Source organism: Papaver somniferum, chromosome 6 (genome assembly GCF_003573695.1).
Source record: "Papaver somniferum cultivar HN1 chromosome 6, ASM357369v1, whole genome shotgun sequence".
NCBI classification, from domain to species: domain Eukaryota; kingdom Viridiplantae; phylum Streptophyta; class Magnoliopsida; order Ranunculales; family Papaveraceae; genus Papaver; species Papaver somniferum.
Window position 1 is genome coordinate 3,669,227 of NC_039363.1, and position 19,692 is coordinate 3,688,918.

The 19,692-nt window shown below is 38.3% G+C and overlaps 1 long non-coding RNA gene across 5 annotated transcripts; it reads right to left on the reverse strand.

The window, feature by feature from the left end:
• Positions 1–11,691: 11,691 nt before the first annotated feature.
• Positions 11,692–18,269, reverse strand: LOC113286712. Of its 5 annotated transcripts, XR_003329433.1 has the most exons (17): positions 18,157–18,269; positions 17,471–17,586; positions 16,783–16,907; positions 16,518–16,632; positions 16,297–16,407; positions 16,125–16,208; positions 15,755–16,015; positions 15,538–15,640; positions 15,292–15,387; positions 14,925–15,192; positions 14,320–14,444; positions 14,055–14,167; positions 13,842–13,942; positions 13,673–13,747; positions 12,696–13,546; positions 12,096–12,159; positions 11,692–12,003 (listed from the first exon to the last, which is right to left on the reverse strand). It is a non-coding gene; the product is annotated as an uncharacterized LOC113286712 (long non-coding RNA). The 5 variants fall into 5 exon arrangements; XR_003329436.1 differs by lacking the exon at positions 16,125–16,208 and having other exon boundaries at positions 15,755–15,863; XR_003329432.1 differs by having other exon boundaries at positions 16,125–16,407.
• Between the last annotated feature and the right edge of the window lie 1,423 nt (positions 18,270–19,692).

Genomic DNA, 19,692 nt, shown 5'->3' on the forward strand with positions numbered 1-19,692 from the left:
TTGCTAGGGGTTAGATGATACTCTTGAATTGTAAGCTAGGATAGTCCTTGTTCATGTCACTGTTCTTGTAGTGCTGAAACTAAGTAGGAATGATAATTAGCTAGTTGAGTGAATGCACCTGTGATCAGCTGTGCTGTAAGAAGACAGCTGATTTTAGGCCCAAAACCCTTACCCAAATCCATTTCCAATATCCATACCAATTTTCATGAGAACCGTCAGATAGGATCCATCACATCATCCTACGGTCGGCTCATCATCGTGCATCAAACTCTGAAGTTCCTGTGAAACATCATAGTACCTAACCCCATCTGGAACCGTTAGCTTCGTTGTATCTCGCAATCCAACGGTCGCTACAAGATGTTTCCCTTCTTGTCGTTCGATTCGTTTCAGATGTGGTCATCCAACGCTCTCGTCTTGCTGGACATCAAGATTGCTGATCCCGCCCAACACCGGAGCACACCCAACACATATAACCCAAAAAACCTAACCCTAAATCGCTCATTCTCTTCTCCCCTTCTCTTTATTCTCTTCTCCCGCCTCTGCAGACACCATGTCTGCCGTACCACCACCTTCTCCACCATGTCCGCCACCACCTACTCTGCCACAACCAAACCACCAACTCCACCTGCTCGAACATCATCACCCCCTCTTTATAGCCCCTTATTTGATTGATATTTCTTCTCACCTTTCTCTGAAACCCTAGAAGAAAAATCAATCGATTAGGCGAGTCTAGAGTAGCAATTGACACATGGGAATGGAGCAAAGGACCAAGGGGAAGAATGGGTCGAAGACAAACTTGTCAAATCACATCAATATGGGTAAGAATTACCAAACCCTAAATTTTCTGATTTGGGGGAATTTATTAAAGAACCCTAATGTTCTGTTAGGGAGAGCATTAGAGAAGATATGGGTCTGTTTTGTACTGTCAAATTAGGTAGAAATAATTTACCTAATTTCTGTTTAAATTGGGGATATTTTTGGGGAAGAACCCTAATTTTGTAATTTGGGGGAAAACCCAAATTGGGTCTGTGGGTATAAATTGAGACTGTGGGTATGTTTTAAGGGGAAGGCCTGGATTAGCCAGAGCACCACCAAGAGGCCTGGATTAGCCAGAGCACCACCAAGAGGCCTGGAATAGCCAGGACCTCAACTGTCAATTTCAGTTCAATTTCAGTTCAATGTTTTAAACAATTTCAATTCCATTGTCATTTAATTTCATTATGTTCTAACTCCATTTACTAGGGGTTAGATGATACTCTTGAATTGTAAGCTAGGATAGTCCTTGTTCATGTCACTGTTCTTGTAGTGCTGAAACTAAGTAGGAATGAAAATAAGCTAGTTGAGTGAATGCACCTGTGATCAGCTTTGTTGTAAGAAGACAACTGATTCTAGGGGTGTAAGAGTGAGAGTAGCTAAGGATTCAGTCCATTTGAAGGGCTATGCTTAATTGAAGTAGGGAAGTTAGTAAACTTAGTGATCAAATGCACCTGTGATTGAGTGTGCTGTAAGAAGACACTCAATGCTAGGGGTGAACTAGAGAACTTAGGGGATTAACCTTCCACTAATGCGGATTTCTAGATGACTGGTTGAGCAAACAAGCCTGTGATCAGCTGTACTGTGAGAAGACAGTTGATGTAGGGGTAAGTTAGTAAGATTAGTTAAGTAAATCATCAACAATCTTCCCTGAGATGAAACAAGAACATGATTGATTAGGATCTGCCTTAGTTTAGGATCAAGAAGTGAATTCAAAAGCCCTAGCATGTTCCTGTTTACTTCCTTTATATTCTACTGTTTTTCAGTTCAGTCACTGCCATCATCTCATGTGTGTTTTAACACAACCAAGACTCTTTGTTACAACTCAGTTTTAGTGAAACCTTAAGATTCAACTACACACACCTTGTCCCTGTGGATCGACTCGCACTTGCACATTAGCTACATCGACGCCGTGCACTTGCGGTATTAGTTTGTGACTCTTTTAGAGAGCCACCAAGTTTTTGGCGCCATTGCCGGGGACTTGGTTGTGTTGTGTTGAATTTTTCTTGGTTGTTTTTGCATGTTAGTTCATTTGCATCATTGCATACTCTTTTGCATATTTTTTCATTCTAGCATACTCATCATGCATTGCATTCTTGCATTTTAGTGTAACTTGTTGTTTTAGTAGCTGCTGTGTAGTGCAGCTGAACTTCTTAGCTTCTAGCAAGAAACTAATCTTCTCCTTGAGCTGTCCAGGTACCTTGTTGTGCTGCTGTTCAAAGGCTGCTGTGCTGTGCAACTTGCCTTGAGCTGCTACAGCTGATGTTGTTGAGCTGAGCCTGTGTTGCTGGTCCCCTGCTGCTGCTGCTGTCTTTCCTTCCCTTGCTGTCCTGTTGCCGCTGCTGTGAGCCAGGCCAAGCTTGTTGCTGCTGAGAACCAAGCCCAACTGGGCTGTGCAAATGAAATTTCTGAGCAGCTGGGCTGTGCTAAGAGTGTAAGCCTAAACCCAACAACTGTGTGTTTTTTTTTAGACACTGGGCTTATCCATTTTGTTGGGTTTGTAATAAGTTTGTGTTTTTGAAATCTGGGCTTAAACCCAGCTGAACTGGTAACCATCTGTGGGATTATCTAACTTGTTTATGGGCTTGTAGTTTTAACAGAACTGAACCTTAGGCCCTATTGAACAAATACTGGGCTCAGTTCCTAACAAACTCTGGACCTTAACTAACTGGGCCAAAACGAACTTAAAACCCTCAAACGCTGGGCCTGTTTTTCAAAAAAACCAGCTGGGCTTCGTCCAAATTTCTCAGCTGGGCCGTGCAAATTCCCACAAACCAACAGTGAGCCTTACTCACGAGCGGTGGGCTTCTTCTTCAAAACTCACAGCTGGGCTTTACACGCGAGCAGTGGGCCTATTTTTCAAAAACGTCATCTGGGCTTCTTCTTCAAAACTCACAGCTGGGCCTCTCCAAAAGCACTAAAAGATCTACCCATTATCTGGGCTTTTTCCCGAATAGAAACCAAGGTTTCTTCATCCCATTTAAACCAAAAGTTTTTTCTTTAACCCATTAAAAACCAAAAGGCTTTGCTCCCTTTAAAAACCAAAATTTTTCCTCATCCCATAAAAAACCAAATTTCTTTTCCAAAATTCCCAAGAAACACAAAGCTCTTTGCTCCCTTTAAAAAACCAAAAGTTTCCAAATGTCTCCCGCCAAAACCAAACTTTTCCCTAAAAGTCCAATCCCATTAAAAACCAAATTTTCTTGTATAGAATCTAGTAGATAGTTTCTTAGTTAAATCTTTTGTTTCTTTTGTACATATTTTGCTAATCCAATGTGACTCTTAACTGAAATATGTTGGATTTTTGCCTTGAATAACGGAGTTCTAATCTTGCTTTCGCCGAAATCGGGTATTCTCTTTCCTTTTTCTCTACTCAGCATAATCCTCTCCATATGTTGTATTATAATTCTTTACATCTTTTGAAACATTGAGTACAATGTTTAGTTTAGGTTTGGGGGTATAGAGTAGATACCACGATAACATGTTATAATTGAAAACAGAACTCCCTCTTTTTGAAAAAATTAAAAATTCAAAAATAAAAAATTTAAAAAATAAAAAAATCATAAAAATGGAGCTCATTTACCTTGAAATGTTGACTCTTGTGGATGTATGTAAACATAAGGATTCTTAGTCTAGATATTTAGGCACCCTGATTCTAGCACAATTCACATAGTGATAAGAAACTTGCACGCGCACGATCTACCAATACATGTATAGCCTCGATCTTCAAGGTGTTTGATAGGAAGTTAGATTTCCAATCACTTTAGAATACTGAATGAGACTTGACTAGCTTGTTCTTTGGTTGGCTGGGATAGAAGTTGGAGGATATGTTAAGAAAAGCAACCATAGAATTTGACCGGATGCATTCGATAAGGGCCACCTCTTGCTAAGAGTCATGTAATAATGTTTTTCTTTTTTGTTCATGTATCAAAAGTGTCACTATGTTGTAAAGATCAAAGTTTTTTCTTCAAAAAAAAAAAAAAAAAATCAGAAAAATCAAAAAAGAAAAAAAAAAGAGAAAAAAAAATATTCAATCAAGTATTTATTTATTCCATGTTTTGTCATGTTAAAGACAATATTCTCTCTTGTTCCAAAAATAAAAGAGAGTAATCAATGTAAATAAGAGTCATGTAAAGAGTCATCTTTTTGTTAATAGTCTTGTAATAAGCAAGGAGGGTGCAGCCATCGATGTATAACGCGAGTAAACTGAAATATCACCAACTCATTGGGTGAACATTCACGATTCTCGTAAAGCCGGACAGCTAGCTTGGCTTAGAATTCGGTTCTTAGCCTAAAAACTATCTCTTGGTGATTAGTAGTCATAATTTCAGGTCATTCTAGAAACATGTGTAGATACACTTTACACTCTTATCACATGTCTTTATTTGTTGTCAGTGCTAGGATTGTGCCTTTGATAGCTAGATTGACATCTCCATTTTGCTGTGAGCTTCTACTGTCTTGCACATGTCACATTTGATGGAATCTGAGCTTATATTTTGGCCTAGAACTTTGTAGGTACGTTCTAAGAAAACCTTCACGAGACTTCACTCGTCCACTAGGGACACTTAGTGGTTTAAAAGGCTTAGTGCATACGCTAAATGCATTCGAGAGACCAGCGACAGTGGTATAAGTAGGATTTCCTTAGCTTTGTTTTACTTGAGGACAAGTAAAATTCAGGTTTGGGGGTATTTGATGAGTGCTAAAAAGTGCATATTTCTATATATTTTTCTTGGCATTTAACTCATCTTCTGTGCATTAATTCTACATTTTATCCCATATTCTGTATTTTCATTGTTTTCAAGAATAAATATTTTTATTAATTAATTTTGCATTTTTAGGTAATAAATAAAGTTTGGATGAATTGCGGAGCGGAAAAGAGCAAAGAAAAGGTCAAGACTCCCGCAGGAAGGCAGCAAAGAATGATGTTTGCAAGAGCCGGATAAACTAGAAGTGGGCTTGAAGAGGAAGAATTGTTATTAAAGAAGATATGGGCTTGGCATACCCAAGGCCCAAAACCCTTACCCAAATCCATTTCCAATATCCATACCCATTTCCATGAGAACCGTCAGATAGGATCCATCACATCATCCTACGGTCGGCTCATCATCGTGCATCAAACTCTGAAGTTCCTGTCAAACATCATAGTACCTAACCCCATCTGGAACCGTTAGCTTCGTTGTATCTCGCAATCCAACGGTCGCTACAAGCTGTTTCCCTTCTTGTCGTTCGATTCGTTTCAGATGTGGTCATCCAACGCTCTCGTCTTGCTGGACATCAAGATTGCTGATCCCGCCCAACACCGGAGCACATCCAACACATATGACCCAAAAAACCTAACCCTAAATCGCTCATTCTCTTCTCCCCTTCTCTTTATTCTCTTCTCCCGCCTCTGCAGACACCATGTCTGCCGTACCACCACCTTCTCCACCATGTCCGCCACCACCTACTCTGCCACAACCAAACCACCAACTCCACCTGCTCGAACATCATCACCCCCTCTTTATAGCCCCCTATTTGATTGATATTTCTTCTCACCTTTCTCTGAAACCCTAGAAAAAAATCAATCGATTAGGCGAGTCTAGAGTAGCAATTGACACATGGGAATGGAGCAAAGGACCAAGGGGAAGAATGGGTCGAAGACAAACTCGTCAAATCACATCAATATGTGTAAGAATTACCAAACCCTAAATTTTCTGATTTGGGGGAATTTATTAAAGAACCCTAATGTTCTGTTAGGGAGAGCATTAGATAAGATATGGGTCTGTTTTGTACTGTCAAATTAGGTAGAAATAATTTACCTAATTTCTGTTTAAATTGGGGATATTTTTGGGGAAGAACCCTAATTTTGTAATTTGGGGGAAAACCCAAATTGGGTCTGTGGGTATAAATTGAGACTGTGGGTATGTTTTAAGGGGAAGGCCTGGATTAGCCAGAGCACCACCAAGAGGCCTGGATTAGCCAGAGCACCACCAAGAGGCCTGGAATAGCCAGGACCTCAACTGTTAATGTTGTTTCAATTTCAGTTCAATTTCAGTTCAATGTTTTAAACAATTTCAATTCCATTGTCATTTAATTTCATTATGTTCTAACTCCATTTGCTAGGGGTTAGATGATACTCTTGAATTGTAAGCTAGGATAATCCTTGTTCATGTCACTGTTCTTGTAGTGCTGAAACTAAGTAGGAATGAAAATAAGCTAGTTGAGTGAATGCACCTGTGATCAGCTGTGCTGTAAGAAGACAGCTGATTCTAGGGGTGTAAGAGTGAGAGTGTCTAAGGATTCAGTCCATTTGAAGGGTTATGCTTAATTGAAGTAGGGAAGTTAGTAAACTTAGTGATCAAATGCACCTGTGATTGAGTGTGCTGTAAGAAGACACTCAATGCTAGGGGTGAACTAGAGAACTTAGGGGATTAACCTTCCACTAATGCGGATTGTTAGATGACTGGTTGAGCAAACAAGCCTGTGATCAGCTGTACTGTGAGCAGACAGTTGATGCTAGGGGTAGGTTAGTAAGATTAGTTAAGTAAATCATCCACAATCTTCCCTGAGATGAAACAAGAACATGATTGATTAGGATCTGCCTTAGTTTAGGATCAAGAAGTGAATTCAAAAGCCCTAGCATGTTCCTGTTTACTTGCTTTATATTCTACTGTTTTTCAGTTCAGTCACTGCCATCATCTCATGTGTGTTTTAACACAACCAAGACTCTTTGTTACAACTCAGTTTTAGTGAAACCTTAAGCTTCAACTACACACACCTTGTCCCTGTGGATCGACTCGCACTTGCACATTAGCTACATCGACGCCGTGCACTTGCGGTATTAGTTTGTGACTCTTTTAGAGAGCCACCAATGTTAGATTTAAGTTTGGGGGTATGGGAGAAACTTTTTAGTCGCATTTTTTTGAAACTTCTAGCGTCACATAGTATCCGGTTAGCTAAGTTTACATACTGTTTCTCACCGAAAAGATAGAAATTGGAATGCTAGAGATAACAATCTTTTGAGACATTAGAGAAAAAGACATTGAGATCTTTGAAATTCAGGAGAGAACTTGTTCCTTTTAGAGGGTAACCGTGATGGACCTAACCATCCATGATGGAAAGGAAAGTAGATCAGAAGGAAATGCCAGAAAAACAAAGCAACCTCACAATGTAGTCTTAGTTACTGGATTACGACTCTCTCTCAGTAGAAACTTATCATCATCAACAAGCGGGCGACATCAAAATCTATGAAGAAAGTTGAAGACGTTTAACGTTTAGAAGCAACAATAGAAAAGAATAATTCAAAAATCAAAGTTGAAGACTTAGTTAAAAAAATTTATAAGAGCAAATGATATAAGTTGTTGAAGTTCATGATACCAAGACATCACAAGTTGCGAAGATCCAAGTTCTAAAGTCCTTCTCTCATGGCCATTTAAATTTTGAGCGTTTTAAAAAAAAAATGAAAAAATCATCGTTACGTTTTGTTCAATAAGGCCATAGGAAAGTAGAAATCTATAAGAAATTTTCAAGCATGAAATTAAGGAGGAAAGTTAAATTGTCAAGGTTCTACGAGGTTCAAGAGTTTATCATCAACAGTTGAAGCCGAAGAAGACGTTGTTTCTACTGAGTACTATGGGAGAGTCGAAGAGAGGTGCATATTGGTTGCTTTATTAGTCCGCTTTCCATCTGACATAAGATCTTTCTAGCACTGGTTCAACTCATCACACGTAATTAGTCCAGCTGTGTAGCAGATGTCCCTCTCATCTTTATCTCTCTCCTAATCTTATCTAGATGTAAAGCGGATGCATCTTACAATGTTTATCTAGTTGTGTAGCGGATATCTCTTTATCTAGCAGTGTTGCGGATGTGTCTCCCCTTCTCTTTAGTCAGCTTTAGAGCTGGCACCTTTAATTTTTCTGACATTCTACTTACTTGGAGATAGGTTGAGAATATGTATGTCCTCATAGATCTTTGGATACTTGTGACCAATTAGGAGTAAAGGTTTTGTGGGTACACCTATGGTAAACCCTCCGGAGACAACACTCCGCCGCTAGGGCCACCTAGCGGTTTAACGGCTTGCTGCACGTGCTAAGTGTAGTCTTTTTATCTTTTCAAAAATAAATTTTGCTCGAGGACTAGCAAATATTAAGTTTTGGGGTATTTGATAGACGCATTTATGTATCTATTTTTTTCTCAATGTTCTGTATTGTTAGACTCGATTAAATACTTATTATGTTATTTTATATTTTTGTAGATGTTTTTGGAAAAATAAGCTCTTGCGGCGAAATTGACTCGAAAAGTGGTGTTTTACACCCCAGGATAGAGTACTAAAGACACCCCAGAAATGCGCCGGAAGAACCCAGAAAAAATGTTGGAAACACCCCAGAAAAATTACTTAAGACACCCCAAAGGACATGTGTTATTTAGACTCCAACAACGGATAAGGGGCGACCACTGGATAAGGGTTGCTTTCTTCTCAAATTCAAATTTATTTTTTGGCGGGAAAATGAAGAACATCAACTGTGTAATTTTCGATCGAAGTTTGAAGGAGATTCTGTTGGAGTTATTGTGGAAGATATCGTTGGAGATATACACAAAGATTCTGTGATGATTTTTGGTAAGATGTTGTGTGATTTATTTATGCAAATGGATTTGGATGAAGTTATAGCGGCATGACAGGATTGGTAAGGTGCATAATTCCGAAGAAGGAAATATATATTCACGATTTTTATAAAAGAGGGAAGAAATATCTCTGGGTTTATGGTTGGGTTTCTGGTTGGGTTTTATATGGAACTTAAGTGCAGTTAAGAGAGGATATTCTCCTAGGATGCATATATTTATCATATCAACAGAGTTTGGGAAGTTTACAAGACAGTTAACGCATGAAGAGAAAGAATAAGGAAATAAATCCCATGTAATGGCAGTGGAGAATAATGAATTGAAGAAAAGGATATTTTGCTTTAAACCGAGAAGATTTGTACGCTGTGGAGTATAAATAGTCTTCTGGGGTCGAGAGTTTGGGGTCGATAGGAGAGCTCAGGAGCGAGAAATAACTGTTGCAATTTTTCTGTTCACTTGTTTTACTCCCTTTTAATCAACTTTTGAGATTTATACATGTATTTTGAGATCATGATTAATATGAGGAGCTAAACTCCAACATTGGGGCGATGGAGGAAGCCAGTTTTTCGATAATTATGTGGTAATATCAATTTAATTATTTTTCTGCAATTCATGTATGATTATTTGCACTAAGTAAAATTGATTAAATGATTTTTATTTATTAGTTGTATTTTCTCTTGATGGTGTATGCTTAGTCTAGAACTTTTGATGCATCATGCTCGGATTAACAATTGATGTTTTGAAAATCAAATATAGGCAACAAATTAGAATCAGAATTAATTTTGTTGGACCTTTAATGTCTTGAATTGCATGATAAAATATTAATATCAAATCCCATAAATATTGACCATTGATGGAATCCTAGCCTCAATTCTCTCCATAATTTTCACAACATATCACCATTTATTTGATTTATCTTCTTTATTCTTAAAATTTAAAATTTAAAAGCACAACCTTCACAAGTCTTAAACAACCCCTTTATCACTTTCTACAACAACTTTGAAAAACCATCAAGTGGGCTCAAGCACAAGGAGTGAAAAATATGTGCATCATAGTCCAGAATAAACGAGTTAAATCCAACAGCTTTGAAATGGTTTGCGAGTGTAGTGGAAAGTATGAGAGCCATTGGAAAAAGGGTAGTGAGACGAAAAACCACAAGGAAGAAGGGAGTATATAATACGAAGAAGTGCGAATGCCCTTTTAAGCTTCAATTTAAATGTAACGACGATACGAAAATGTGGTATATGGCTAAAGTTGTCTCAGGTTTTCATACTCATCATATTCCGAAGAGTTTGATCAACCATCCTTATTCGGCAAGGCTCAACCCCTTAGAAAAGGAGTTTGTACACGTGTTGAGTAAAAGACGCACAAGACCTATTGATATTCTTAGTGGCGTGAAGGTGTTAAACCCCCAAAACTCATCATCATTTTCAACTATCTATAACGAAAGAGAAAAATTTAGAAAAGAGTCATGGAAAGAGAGAGTGCTTATGCAACAATTATTGTTTTTGTTTGAGGAGGCAAAGTACTCTATCGCCTATGATACGAATGAAGAAAAGGAAGTGGAATATCTTTTCATCGCCACTCCGGAATGTGTACAATTGGCAATATGCTTTCATCAAATTCTGTTTATGGATTGCACGTATAAAACTAACAGGTACAACATGCCGATATTGAACTTTGTTGGCCAAACATCTACCAAGTCGACATTTACCGTTGTGTTTTGTTTCTTGAAAGACGAGACGAAGGAAAGTTATTTGTGGGCATTGCAAAAGATGAAGTTATTTGTTCGTAGATCAACTTGGACCTTTTGAGGAGGCAAAAGAACGGGGTGCCGACCAAATTACTATTGTAAGGCAAAAGTGTTTGATTGAACTACGTGGTTTCCCCGATTTCTACAAGCCAATGATGAGATCCGAAAGAAATGACATGGAGCCGATGCTAAACGATGAGTTCAAAGCATTTGAACGACGTTTAATGGGCAACACTACATTGACAAGTGAATATTAGATGAGAATGCCAATATGTGGCCATCTACTCGCCAACGCACTCCATTGCGTTATTCATTCCATCTCCTATGCACATAGTGTTACTTAGGTACCAACAAGACGTATTTTTACCGAAGAAGAATCTCCAAAGATAGTCATCATGGGGTTCGTGATGATGACCCATTATATCGGCCTCCAATTAAAAGATGGATTCCCATTACCTCCATTAAGGAGGGTAAACGGATGTGACGGAGAAATACCAATGGGTTGGTGTCACAGGTTCGAGGAAAGATTTCATTTGCGGGAGGCATTACAGTTGTCGAGGGATGGACCGTTGTGTGTACTAATGAGTTCCGATGAGGATGACTATGAGTAAATGTCGTGTGAAGGTATATGATAATAATGTTTTTTGTAGGGTGGTGATTAAAATGATAATATGATCACAATATGGTGTGAACCTATGTATTTTGAATCACTCATTATATATATACATGTGTGTTTGTAATGATGATATGATAAAAATGTGTTATTTAGAGGTATTTATGGCCAGGTCATATGCTGACATGACCTAGCCGTAATGACCCAACTGAGTTATTCTTCTGCAACTCGGATGGTAAACCTAACCGAAAAGTCAGTAACGGCTAGGAATCCTAACCGTATTTCTGGGTCCTGTCAGTTTTACGGCTGATAATCCTGGCCGTAACTCTTCCTAGAATTTCACCTTCATGTTATACTTAGTTTCGGGTGAGAAACCAAATCGTAAAACCAAATACGGCCAAGATTCCTACCCGTAAGTATGGGTACTGTCGGTTTTACGGATCGTAATCCTAGACGTAACTCTTAATGGAATATCAGTTTCAGATTAAACTTTGTTACGGCTGAGAAACCAAACCGTAAAACCAAATACGGCCAGGATTTCTCGCCGTTAATATGGGTACTGTCAGTTTCACGGATGGAAATCCTAGCCGTTAATATAACTAACGGCTGGAAATCCTAGCCGTAATTAGTATCATATTATACTCAAAATACTAGTATCCATTCATTCAAATTTAAGTCTGCATAATGAAAAGTAAGTCTGAAAAGTAAATCACCCAAATCCATAACCTAAAACATGATAAAAGTCTGACTTAAACAAGTACATAACCTACAATCATCCACTACAACCAACAATCGAAGGAACTTCCTCGGAAGATGATGAAGAACTATCGGGAGTTTGGGAAAGACTGATCCAATCATCCTTGTCGTTAGTATAGAGATCATCCTTCGCTGGATTATGTAACTCCTGAATCCTCCTAATCAGTGTTTTTTGTTCGTCGCAATCCAAATATAGAACCTCCTCAATGTTACGGATCAGTCCCCTGGCAATCCACTTAGCTCTTTTGACCTATTTTCACATCATTCAATTAATACTGGTACATAATTTGAGCAACGTATATAAAAAAAAATAAAAATGAATCATATACTTAGCCTACGTACCATCATCGTAGCAATATCACACATTGGTAGTTCCCGGAGTTATTTCTCCTTTTCAGAGTTCCTCCTAAAAATTATGAAAAACATATCAGAAGATACGACCAATTTACAAGGAGTGATACAATTACGATTTGGAAATAACATATAACCCATCCGTAAATAGAATTTCGGCTTAGAAATATGCGGACGACCTAACCGTAAACACAGTATCGGTTTAGAAATATGCGGACCACCTCTCCATAAACACAATTTCGGCTAGAAAATAAAAATAACGGCTAGGAAAATTTATTTACGGTTAAGAAACTCCCAGCCGAAACAATTATCACTCAATTTTACTCTGCAACTACAGGACATCTTACAGCTGGAAAAGACCCATCCAGATATGTATTTCACGGTTGGGTTATCAAATTTTTCGAACTGCATTACACATTAATGGCTGGGATTTCTTGACGTCCCAACCGTTATATACAATTACGGCCAGGACGATATGATTTCTCAGCCGTAAATGCTTCAGAAAACCTTTTCTGGAAACCCTAAAACCATCAATCGAACCTATTTTTTCAATCTCATGGTAAAATAAATGGTGAGTTTTTCGATTCTTACCTAGTAGGATTCATTTGTGGAGGATTCGCAGGTGTTTGAACAAATTGGTTCACCACATCTCTATTAAAAGGAACATCAATAACTTTCCTTGTTTCAGAATCAGGTTCAATCGGCCGGATCTTGTCACTTTTGATCTTGCTGCCATCTTGAGCTTCTTCAGAAATCAGTGGAGAAGAAAGGGAGATATTGTTAGGTTTTGGAGAGTGTTTTTGAGAGGTTTAGGAGAGTGTTTTTGAGAAGCGGAAGAGAAAATGAAAATGAAATGGTTTTGATTTTTGGGGTTTGAATTAGGAATAGGTTTTAATTATATAAGATTTGTTTTTAAAATTGATTTATTAAGAAAGGGTAAATCTGACTTTTTAACACTTGATATCTCCCCCTATCCATTTCTTGGCTACCCAAAGCAATTTAGCCCCAAAAAGTCAAAGAGGAGCAGCCCCAATAATAGGATTCCAGAGAAACCTGTTGATTCATCTCTTCTTCTTTTTTTCATCCATAACGTATCACTTTTTCTGTAATTGATTTTGCTCATTTTATATGTCTCGTATTTTACTACATACCACTCTGAAAGTCGCATATATATCTGTTTGCATGGAGTATTGCCAAATTTATCAGAAACAAGTTCACCTTAAAATCATCACAACCATGTCTGAGTTAATTGACAAGTCTAGTATGATATCTTCGGCCATCTTCTTGGCTTTACCATATGGATTTATTGGAATCTACACTATCAACAAATTGATATCAGAATAGAAAAAAGAAATTATCGAATAAATTAACGTCTTCACCCCATGTGCTGCCATTGCCTCTAGTACTACTACTACGGTGTTCGATGTTATGTTTGATAATACCTGCACAGAACAGTTATCTCCAGGTTTAGTTCACTCCGGCAATGCCAGTCTATCTAAGCTAGAAAACATTCAAGATAGCACTTTCGGGTCGATATACTTTGAATGTTGGAAAACCAAAGAGCTTACCTAAGAGGTTCAAGAATGCTTTCTCCCACATATGCAACAGCCGCGAAATGCATTCTCCCGGAAGATTTTATTTACCTGAACCACTTGTTAAGGAATAGACTCCAACATTCACATTTTACACATACATACGGGCCAAAAAACTATCTCAGACTGGAAGATTAAAGGATACAGCTATTGGATCGCCCAAATCATGAATTGCAGCTATCCAGGTTCGGGGAATTGCTCCTGAAGAACCTTAACAGCACCAAAGTTTCCCCAAGAGAGATTATCCTGTAAAATGGAGACCGAAAACAAGTGAATTCCAAGCCATTATTAAAACCATCAACATGGCTGACACATAGTAGATGCCCATAAAGTTTGTGACTATCTAAATGTGACATACCACTATTGTACACGGTACGCGTCCTTGAGAAGTCGGAGAGCAGCATGCGAACCAATAAACCCACATCCTCCTGTTACTAGAACATGAGTTACTCCTGGTTCATGGCGAGAGAACTGGAGAAGAGGTCGTAGGGAGAAGAAGTGTTAGCAAGGACAGAACACATCTAAGAACAAAACGAGGAACAAACAAAATAGAAATGTAGACAAGTCCCATCACAACAGGGCAGGAAATACAAGAAGAGTTCATTTATTCTTCAGAAACTTACCGGGGTTGGGTTGGTAAAACCAGATGAGTTCTTCAGAATATACATACACAGAACAGTTAACACGGCAGCCAACAAAATCTTTCCAGCAAAGTTTCTCTTCTTTTTCGCTTCTGGGTAATCCATGCCTACAAAACCAGTCAAGAATATTTAATAATGCGCCACAGAAGTCCTTCCTTACGAAAGAACAAGGAACATACTCCCTCACAACTGAATGAGAAGACGAACTGACAACAAATCCAAATCCAGCTTAATGTCCTGTGGGGCTTAACCACTTCCAAACAATTGAAAATTCTAGAGACTGAATATGTTTGTTCATTTCCTATTTACAAGTTGCAACATACACACTAACTATTATTTAGTGTTGTGATGAACACTTGAGCTGCATTTCTGATCCAAGAACCATATCTCTAACTTAATACGTAAATAAGAAAAACATGCATGCATCTCTTCTTTCTTTTTTTTGATACTTATCCGCCATAACCGTTACATGATTTCGAGACAACTCCAGCTCCAACAACTTCACAACAAACCATATTTAGATCACTACAAGTATACAAATGCGACAACACTTGAAGATGATTGAGCAAAAAGTAAAAGCGGGTCACCTGAGAATGAACGAGGTCCAGGTCTGTTTAAACCATTCATTGTCCAAACCCTCTATTAGCAAACAACAATTCCAAAGATCCCTTCTCCTTTTTCAATCTCCGGATACAGTTTGATCTGTCATCAAATTATTATTATTATTATCAACGTGCTGTCCTCCTCCATCCACACAACTTCACTGTCACTGGAAGCTCCTCCTCCTTCCCAAACTTTACATAACACTTGGTAGTTGCTTTGTGGCCCGAACGTGAAACCCCTCGCCCCACCCACCTGATTCAAACAGAACAAGTGAACAAATGAAGTAGGTACGTGAACAGCAATATGTCTGTGCCTAAGATTTGGCTTAGGAATAGAGGTAATTTTCCATACCGTAGCTGCACCTTTGCCAGTGCCTTCAATCAATTAGATCAGTAACATCAATGTAGTCTCTTATGCAGGTTCCATCAGCTGTGCTATAATCCGTACCTTCGACATACATGTATATAAACAAGAATAATTACGACAAGTGCATTTGTATGTAAATGTCTAACACATTTGGAGAGCAAGGAAGAGGAAATACAACAAAAGTTTTCGTTTAGAGACAAATAAGAGCAGTCTATCGATCAATGAACATACCCTTCAGGCCAGGTATGATTCCCAAGGCAAGCCCCTGAAATCCGAAGTAGTTCAGGTCTGGGAGCTTCCCCCAACAGGATCAGATCCAATCACATTGAAATATCTGAAATGTTGCCATGGATGGTGAGAGATTAACATACACCACTCTTGATACAATTTTGAAAAAAAAAAAAATCTGTTTGCATAGTATAGCCAAATTGATCAGAAATAACCAAACCTTAAAATCATCACACGCATGTCTGAGTTATTTGCAAATTGCCCAACTGTACTTTGCATGGTCTGTCACAGTTCTTACCTTACAGCCCTGGATGTGCTATTTATGATCACTAGCCATATCCATCCATTTGGTTATGGAGAATGCAATCTTAGCTTGTCATGTCACGTCGGTGTCATCCAATATCATCATCATTATATGCAAGTACAATGTGCCTAACTATTGAAAATTCAATAATTTTCGCAATCATGTGAATTCGTCCATCTGACCATGACCAGGCAATACCTTACTAAAGTCATCTAAAGTTCATGATCATATTACGAGTCATCTACAGTGGTAACTTCGTCATAAGTACAAAAACCAAAGAGCTTACCTAAGAGGTTCAAGAATGCTTTCTCCCACATATGCGACAGCCGCGAAATGCATCGAATGCATTCTCCCGGAAGATTTTATTTACCTGAACCAATTATTATAGACTCCAACATTCACATTTTACGCATACGCATTGGCCAAAAAACTATCTAAGACTGGAAGATTAAGGATACAGCTTTCGGATCACCCAAATCAGCATAGTATATGAATTGCAGCCATCCAGGTTCGGGGAATTTCTCCTGAAGAACCTTAACAGCACCAAAGTTTCCCCAAGAGAGATTATCCTGTAAAATGGAGATAGAATACAAGTGAATTCCAAGCTATAATAAACCATCAACATGCATGACACTTAGTAGACGCCTACAGAGCTTGTGAGTATCTACATGTGACATACCACTATTGTAACACGATATGAGTCTTTTAGAAGTCGGAGAGCAGCAGGTGTGAACCAATAAAGCCAGCTCCTCCTGTTACCAGAACATGAGTTACCCTGTTTCATGGCGAGAGAACTGGAGAAGTCAACGGGAGAAGAAGTGTGAATCAGAATGGAACATAGAAAAGTATACAACAAGAAACAAACAAACAAAAAGGTAGACAAGTCCCATAACAACAAGGGAGAAAATACAAGTAGAGATCATTTTTATTGGTCAAAAACTTACCGGGCTTGGGGTAGTAAAACTAGATGACTTCTTAAGAATGTATATACACAGAACAGTTAACATGGCAGCCAACAAAATCTTTCCAGCAAAATTTCTCATCTTTTTTGTTTCTGGGTAATCGATGCCTGCAACATCAGTCAAATATTTTAGTGATGCATCATAGAAGTCATTAGTTACGAAAGAACAAGGGAAGGGACATATTCTGTCACAACTTAATGACAATGATTCCAAAACCATCCCGAATATAATGTCCTGTGCGGCTTAACCACTTACAGAAAATTGAAAAAAATCTAATGACTCGATTTGCCAACGTGTTTGTTCATATCCTATTTGCACGTTGCAACACACATAGTAGCTATTATTTAGTGCCGCGATGAGCACTTTAGCTGCGTTTCTGACCCAAGAACCACACCTTTCACAGCCTCTAAGTTCTAATTTAGTAGATGTATGACAAATAAGAAAAACATGCATGCATCTCCTTTTCTCTAATACTTATGCGCCACTACCGTTAAATGATTTTGAGACACATTTACATCTACAAACTTGTCCGCGACACTATTCCAGCTCCAACAACTTAACAACAAAACTATATTTAGATAACTACAAGTATACAAATGCGGCAAAAAAACATGGTAATTGTCTACTAGCTCATCACCTGAAGATGATTAGAGCAAAAATAAAGGCTCACCTGAGAATGACCAAGGTCTAGGTCTGGTTAAAACATTCATAGCCCTAATCCCATGTTACCAATCAACAAATTCCGAAGATCCCTCCTCCTTTTTCAATCTCTCAATTTAGTGTGATCTGTTTACCAACAACAAAAAAAATCAAACTTGTCAAGATCAATGAACAATTTACAGACACAAATTTCTCAAATAAGCAAACAAAAATCAATTTTTCAAAAATAATAAAAGAAACCCAGTACTACAAATTCATCCAATTTCATTAATACAAAAAGAACCAGCATGAAACCCATAAATAACCAAAACCCTAAAAGAAATCAAAATCCAAAACGCCCTATAACTCCAAAAGAAGAAGAATAAGAAAAAAGATGTAAAAGTTGCCTGAAAGAAGGACAAGTGCTTGCATTCTCCAGACCACCCAAAGCCTTTAAATTTTGATCAGACCCAAAATCAGAATACCCCCCAAAGCTATGAAATTGAAACCCAATTTAAAAGGTTTTTTTTTTCTTCAAATGTAAGAGAATGTGGTGTTGGACCTAATAATGAATCAAAAATGTCAACTATTGTTTACAATGTAAAGCTACCTTTGAGATGATGAAATGTAAAACGTAAGAAGATGATGAAGAGTTAAAAAGTCTATAGGGATAGAGACTAGTTGGAAGGAAGAATTAGTCTGAACAAGATGAAGGACCTTCTGTCTCTGTCAATGGAGCCTAGTCTTCGGTGGCTTGAAGTTGAAATTGAAACTCGGACAAGAGAACAAGGAAGAGAGAGTTGTTGGATTCTCTCTTCTGTGTTTATGTAGGCGGCTGCGACGATGAAGTGTATTATGTAAAAGGCTCTCTTCTATTCACCTCTTTGTCGGTTTAGGAGAACACCATTTGAACCTGGCTTGATGGGGTATACCCAGATTAATTTGGGTACCTAATGGGACAAAATCTGGGTCATTTTAAAGTAAAAGAGGTCACCTCTTAACCATATATTTTCAAAATGGCTAATATGTCCTTGTTTAATTAACACTAAAAAAATCGGATTAACTTAATTAATTGAGTTTACATTAAAATTTTGAAAATGGAAATTCAGTAGATTAAACCTTTGATCCGTCTTATGAGTTCGATTTCGATCAAAAAATTTGGTTTTCGAAAATGTGATAGGTCGGCAAGGTTGACATTTAAATAAGGTGTCAGTTATATCTAGACGGCATGGTCTACGTTTGAATAAGTAGCCGATCAAGTTTAGCCGGCATGGTCCTTGGATGAAGAAAACGCCGACCATTTTTTGGCCGGAAGGGTCTTTGAATGAAGAATATGTCGACCATCTTGGGCCAGCAATCTAACGGTCGGCATATAAATATTTCCTACCATGCCGGCTATAATATAGTCGGCATGAACATAATTTATAAAAATGTCGGCGGACATGTAGCCGGCATTTTAAGGATTTCTAACCCTGCTGACCTGTACTGATACCAAATAGAAAACAGAATAATGGGAAGTTGTAATTCACTTTATTCATGCAATTTTGGTTACTACATTGATTGAAACATAAAACCTAACTCCTTGTCGACGGAAAAACGAATGCACTTATATAGCATGTGCATCAAGCCTTTGAACCCCTAGGCGACCCTAGTGGACGAGTTATAGTCTCGTGAGGGTTTACATAGAGATCTACCCACAAAACCTATACTAAAACAATCAATCTTCGTTGGAGGAATCTCATTCATCTCAGGCATGCATGAGGTCCGGGGCATACTCCGAGATTTTGGAGACCATGAATTCATAGCTTGCATCGAATGCGAATGCTTCCCCCTTTTCCTCCAAGTAGCGCGCTTTGACGACTTCATGCTACAAAAACAAAACACAAACTTACTTTGTTAGTGGTGTTTAGTAGGACGATCAAACAACATAGATCACGTAAAATAAACCACAAAAATACTTAAAAATTGTTCAACGGAGTAGCCAAAGTGGATAGCCAAAAGAGCAAGTATCGCTTTTTCTATGATTTGGTGCCTATCATGAATTTGTAGAACACTTCTTCCATTTGGATTACCAAACTCTTGCCTATATTTGTTGTGTACCATAGCCCAAAAGGTTACGGCATCCACCCTTACGGAGGATTGCCTTCTAACTCTAGTTTCCACGTACCAAGCTTTGGTGATTGCCAAATCTTCATTTGAATCAAATGATGTCATTGTTGTTTGTAGAGCTATTGGGTGAGTTAGATGGAGTAT